We start from the raw sequence: 6678 nt of genomic DNA on the forward strand, positions 1-6678 counted from the left end.
TCCCAGGAATGAAGCCCACTTGATCATGGTGGATAAGCTTTTTGATGTGCTGCCGGATTCCGTTTGCCGGTATTTTATTGAGGATTTTTGCATTGATGTTCATCAGGGATATTGGTTGAAAATTCTCTTTTTTTGTTGTGTCTGTGCCAGGATTTGGTATCAGGATGATTCTTGCTTCATAAAATGAATTAGAGAGGATTCCCTCTTTTTCTATTGATTGGAATAGTTTCAGAAGGAATGGTACCAGCTTCTCTATGTACCTCTGGTAGAATTCTGCTGTGAATCCGTCTGGTCCTGGACTTTTTCTGGTTGATAGGATATTAATTATTGCCTCAATTTCAGAACCTGTTGTTGGTCTATAAGAGATTCGACTTCTTCCTGGCTTAGTCTTGGGAGGGTGTATGTGTCCAGGAATTTATCCATTTCTTCTAGATTTTCTAGTTCACTTGCGTAGAGGTGGTTTTAATATTCTCTGATGGTAGTTTGTATTTCTGTGGGATCAGTGGTGGTATCTCCTTTATCATTTTTTATTGTGTCTATTTGATTCTTCTCTCTTTTCTTCTTCATTAGTCTGGCTAGTGGTCTATGTATTTAGTTGATCTTTTCAAAAAAACAGCTCCTGGATTCATTGATTTTTTTGAAAAGTTTTGCATGTTTCTATCTCCTTCAGTTCTGCTCTGATCTTAGTTATTTCTTGTCTTCTAACTTTTGAATTTGTTTGTTCTTGCTTCTCTAGTTCTTTTTATTGTGATGCTAGGATGTTGATTTTAGATCTTTCCCGCTTTCTCCTGTAGGCATTTAGTGTTATAAATTTCCCTCTAAACACTGCTTTAGCTCCAAACTAGCACAACAGGCCAACATTCAAATTCAGGAACTACCGAGATCACCACAAAGATACTCCTCAAGAAGAGCAACCCCAAGACACATAATCATCAGATTCATCAAGGTTGAAATGAAGGAAAAAATGTTAAGGGCAGCCAGAGATAAAGGTCGGATTACCCACAAAGGGAAAGCCATCAGACTAAGAGCAGATCTCTCTGCAGAAACCCTACAAGCCCAAAGAGAGTGGGGGCCAATATTCAACATTCTTAAAGAAAAGAATTTTCAACCCAGAATTTCATATCCAGCCAAACTAAGTTTCATAAGAGAAGGAGAAATAAAATCCTTTACAGACAAGCAAATGCTGAGAGATTTTGTCACCACCAGGCCTGCCTTACAAGAGTTTCTGATTGAAGCACTATATATGGAAAGGAAAAACCAGTACCAGCCACTGCAAAAACATACCAAAGTCCATTGACACTATGAAGAAACTGCATCAACAAACGGGCAAAATAACAAGTTAGCATCATAATGACAGGATCAAATTCACACATAACAATATTAACCTTAAATATAAACAGGCTAAATACCCCAATTCAAAGACACAGACTGGCAAATTGGATAAAGAGTAAAGATCCATCCGTGTGCTGTATTCTGGAGACCCATCTCATGTGCAAAAACACACATAGTCTTAAAATAAAGGAATGGAGGAAGATTTACCAAGCAAATGGAAAGCAAAAAGAAAGCAGGGGTTCCAATCCTAGTCTCTAATGAAACAGACTTTAAACCAACAATGATTAAAAAAAAAAAAATACAAAGCAGAGCATTACACAATGGTAAAGACATCAATGCAACAAGAAGAGCTAACTATCCAAAATATATATGCACCCAATACAGGAGCACCTAGATTCTTAAGCAAGTTCTTGGATACCTACAAAGAGGCTTAGACTCCCAGACAATAATAGTGGGAGACTTTAACACCCCACTGTCAGTATTAGACAGATCAACAAGACAGAAAATTAACAAGGATATTCACGATTTGAACTCAGCTCTGGACCTAATAGACATCTGGACTAAGTGGACCTAATAGACATCTACAGAACTCTCCACCCCAAAATTCACCACATAATTGGTAGTAAAACACTCCTCAGCGAATGCAAAAGAACAGAAATCATAACAAATAGTCTCTCAGACCGCAGTGCAATCAAATTAGAACTCAGGATTAAGAAACTCACTCAAAACTGCACAGCTACATGGAAACGGAACAACCTGCTCCTGAATGACTACTGGACAAATAATGAAATTAAGGCATACGTTCTTTGAAACCAATGAGAACAAAGACATACGTACCAGAGTCTCTAAGACACAAAAAAAAACTTGTTTTTTTAAAGTTTATAATGTTAATTGCAGCATGGTTTGTTACAATCTGTTGAAAATAGCCTAAATATCTGCCAATAGAAGAACAGAAGCTGGAAAAAGTACAAAGTGATCCAACTTGCATGGACAGCAATTTGGCAATAATTGTCAAAATTACATATGCACTATGTTTGTCTTCTAGGGCTTTTGTGACAAAATATCACAGTCTGGGTGGCTTAAATAACAGAAATTTATTTTCTCACAGTTCTGGAGGTGGAGGTGTCAGGAGAATTGGTTTCTGGTGAGACCTCTCTCCTTGGCTTGCTGATGACTATCTTGCTGTGCCCTCATATGGTCTTTTCTCTATGACTCACTTTTTGGTGTCTCTTTCTCTTCTTACAAAGACACCAGTCACATTGAATTCAACCCACCATTATGACCTCCCTTAATCTTACTTCCCTCTTCATAGATCCTATCTTTAAATGCAGACACACTGGAGGTTAGAGTTTTAACATGCGAATTTTGAGGGGACACAATTCGATTCATGCGCTCACTGTTTGATCTACAAATTCGACATCTGTTTAATTTATCCCAAGAATATTCAGATATATTTTAATGCAAAAAAAGATATGTGTAAAAAAATATTTATTGAAGTTTTGTTTGTAATAAAAAATATTGAGAACAGCTAAAGTTGTCACTGGATAAATTCTAATCTATCTTTTCAACGTAATGTAATGCAACCATTGTATTAGTCCACTCTCACACTGCTATAAAGAACTACCTGAGACTGGGTAATTTACAAAGAGAAGATGTTTAATTGACTCACAGTTCCACATGTCTGAAGAGGCCTCAGGAAACTTACAATCATGGCAGAAGGCAAAGGGGAAGCATGGTTGCAGAAAAGAGAGAGCGAGGGGGGATCCACCACACACTTTTAAGCCATCAGATCTCGTGAAAACTCATTCACAATCATGAGAACAGCATGGGGGAACCCCCGCCATGATCCAGTCACCTCCCACAGGGTCCCTCCCTCGACACATGAGGATTACAATGCTAGATAAGATTTGGGTAAGGACACAGAGCCAGACCATTTCAACCATTAAAAAGAAAAAGAAAACTACTTAAATGGAACGGTCTTCAAGAGCTGTTGTTAGTGGGAAAAAGCAGGATACAAAACAATGTACATGACATCATTTGGGTGAAAAGAGAGAGAAAATATAAAAAACATATTTTTGCTTATATATGCATCAGATATCTCTGGAAAGATGCAGAATGACCTATTAACACTGGCTGTCTTCAGAAAGGGTAATAGACTAGAGAGAAATTCTTAGATTCCTCTGGTACCCTTTCAATTTTAAAAGGTTCTATGGTGGAATTTGTTCCCAGCCCCCAGAGCTGCTTTCTTTGTGTTCTATCAGAGTGGCCACATCACTCCAGTCTCTGCCTCAGTGGTCTCCTAGTCGACCCTTCTATGTTAATAATCCCCCTTCTTCTCTGATAAGAACACTTAGGATTGTATTTGGGGTCCATCTGGATGATCCAGGACAACCTCCTTAACTTAAAATCTTTAACTTGATCACATCTGCAGTCTCTGCCACATTTATATGTCCCAGGAATTAGGCACTGATATCTCTGAGGGCCATTATTCAGCCAATTGTACCTACCCTAAAAAAATGGTTAAAGGAAGTTTACTGGTTCATGAATTCTGGAAAATGTTCCATACGAATATAAATGTTAATAGAGGAAACCAGCTAGGGTGTATATGAGAATTCTCTATACTATCTTCTCAATTTCTCTGTACCTTTGACACTTTTTTTTAATGTCTATTGAATTAGAAAACACCAAACATGCAACTAACATAAAACCAAGGAATTGTGCTTCTGGCCATTTATCCCAGAGAAATGAATACTATGTCCACATAAAAACTTGTCCACAAATCTTTATAGCATCTTCTAATTAGTCTGTTGACACTCATTACACAGAAAAGAAGAAGTTCCCCCAAAAAAGGTTGATTTGCCTTAACCTGGGCCTTCTGAATTTAGTGTATTCCATAAATAATAAATTTAGACCAAGAGGTAAGTCATCTTATTCCCGCATGTGATCAATATTTCTTGAGCTAGAGAAGTAGGTTAGAACGAGAGATGGAAGGGAGAGGCCAAGTAAGAGAAAGGCTGGTAAGAGCCTCCAAGAAGGGCCCCTGCGCCCAAGCTGCACTTCTATCTCAGTCAAGAGCAGGGTAAGTGCCACAACAGAACCACCTCCCAATAAGTTTTGGGATCTGAGGGCGGGGAGGATCTGACTTCCTGGGTAGAGCCTGGAAATGTGAGCAAATCCCACAGTTCTGCTATGGCATGCTGGCATGTGGCCTGGCAGCCACAGAGGCAGTAAAGCTGTGTGGGGTACAGGGCATCAGAGGGAAGAGGCAAGCATGCTGTGGGTTTTCTGATGCTGCACTGGTGAAAAAGACACAGAAGTAGTTGAGAGGCAACCTCACATTTCCAAAGAGGAGGAGGCGGCAGAGGTACAGTCAGATGACCAGGGTGATGTCCACAGAGACTGGGGTCTAATCAAGGCTATACCTAAGACCCTGAGAAGGTCAGCCAGGGTCTGAGACCCTGAGAGGATGTCAGCCAGTTCCCCATCTGCCATCCCTGAACCATAATGTCGGAAATGTAGGGGTCACCAAGGAAGAAGGAGATGGGGGAAGAAGAAAGATCCACTAGTGACTAGTTCAATCTGAAGTGACAGAGAAAACGAGGCATTGATTAGATTAATTTTTCCTGCCTTTGAGTTGATGGGGATTCCTAATGGAGATTCAGCTGGCTTAGGAAAATTAAAAAATGGACTTATTTGCACAACTGAAATCTGTAAATACTTTGCATGTGAATTTTACATATACGGGTTTTTTCTATTTTTTTACACTAGAGGTATACAACATATAGAGCAATAATTATGTGATTGATTAAAAGGAAAAAATTCAAAACATCGTTTATGGCCCCAAGCTCAACAATCATTGACACCAAGCTTTATTGCCTTCATGTGGCACTGCTAGTTCATATGACTGAAAGTCCTGTTTTCTGTACCATTCAATGCCACACAAGCTACACTCTCGATTCTCCTCCCACTGTTCTTCTCCCTGTCTTCTGGGAACAAGCAAAGGAGTGGCTGGTCAGAGACCTTTTCTGTGCAGCAGGCATGGTCCAGATCCATAGAGGTGCCAACCTCTGGTTACTTCTGGGGCAGCCCCTCTTCCTCTTGGGCATCTCGGTGATAACAGATGCCATTAGTTCACTGTCTATCCCAACTTTCCCAATTCAGCCTCTCAGCAAAACATTCCAAAAGAGGCCTCAGCTTCTGTGTAGAAGGAAAGGGGAGGGGATAGAGGTTCATAATAAACTATGCCAGCATCTCTGTGTTACCTTGTGTACCACCTTCACGATCATTCCCTTATCCAGATATCACCTGCAGCGTCATGTGTTTAATATTTGTCTTTAAAGAGACTCACTTTGTTCAGCTAAATTAATTTATATAAAGAAGGACTTTTATATGATATGTAATGGTAGTAACAGAAATACAATGTAGGAGAGAAAACACTCTCTTTATTAGAGAGGGAAGATAGTGAATGTGAGAAACAAACTCACCCATCCAAACCCAAACAATGAACTCAGAGGCCTCAAGAACAATGAAAGTGAAACTTTTAATGACAGTCTTGCAAGATCAGGTGTCTGATAGGCAGGCACACCCAGCACAGTTTCAACAAGCAATTTATCCCCTAGTGCACAGGTCCCTCTTGCTGTTCCTTATAGGCTGAGTACTATGGGTCACAATCTTCCCAGATGTTGCCTATTGATTGTTGGGTAGGGGCCATAGGTGGGTTTTTTTAGGGTTGTCTGGCTGCATTTTGTTGCAGCTGACAATGTATTGCAATTCTAGTTAGCTCAGAGGCTCTTCAAGTATTTGACTTATGACCTAAGTAGCTGGGCAGGCTGATAAGAACAGACAAAACAAGCTATTTTGCAGGCTAGTATGCTTTTTTATTAGACTAAACTTTTGGGTCGGGTGAGGGCAACTAAGAGTGGGGGCAAGAGGGAGAAGGGAGAGGCCAACAAGCAGACATCGGCTATCCAAGCAGGGGCCTAGTATATCCTGTGTCTTCTGTAGTTTGCTGACCTAAGCCAATTCAAGGCACTTTGTCTTGGATATGGACCACTGTACACATTATTTCCTTTAGTGAATATAAACAGAAGTGTCAAAAGGCCTACCAGCACTAAACAGATACTTTCTCCATCCCCAAACCAAAAAGATGGAAAGAATATTGGAAATGCAATTCAGTGCTAATGTGCGTTCAACATTAACGTGTGTCCATGTAAAATCATCTTGTGTGCCATCTGAAATCATTCCATGTGCCGCAATAAGACTTTGTGAATCACCAAAGAATATGACGTCTAAGAATCCTCCCAATGTGACCTGCGTGTGTTAGGAGTCATTTCACATCTGTCACTG

Source organism: Macaca fascicularis, chromosome 14 (assembly GCF_037993035.2).
Source record: "Macaca fascicularis isolate 582-1 chromosome 14, T2T-MFA8v1.1".
Classification (NCBI taxonomy): Eukaryota; Metazoa; Chordata; class Mammalia; order Primates; family Cercopithecidae; genus Macaca; species Macaca fascicularis.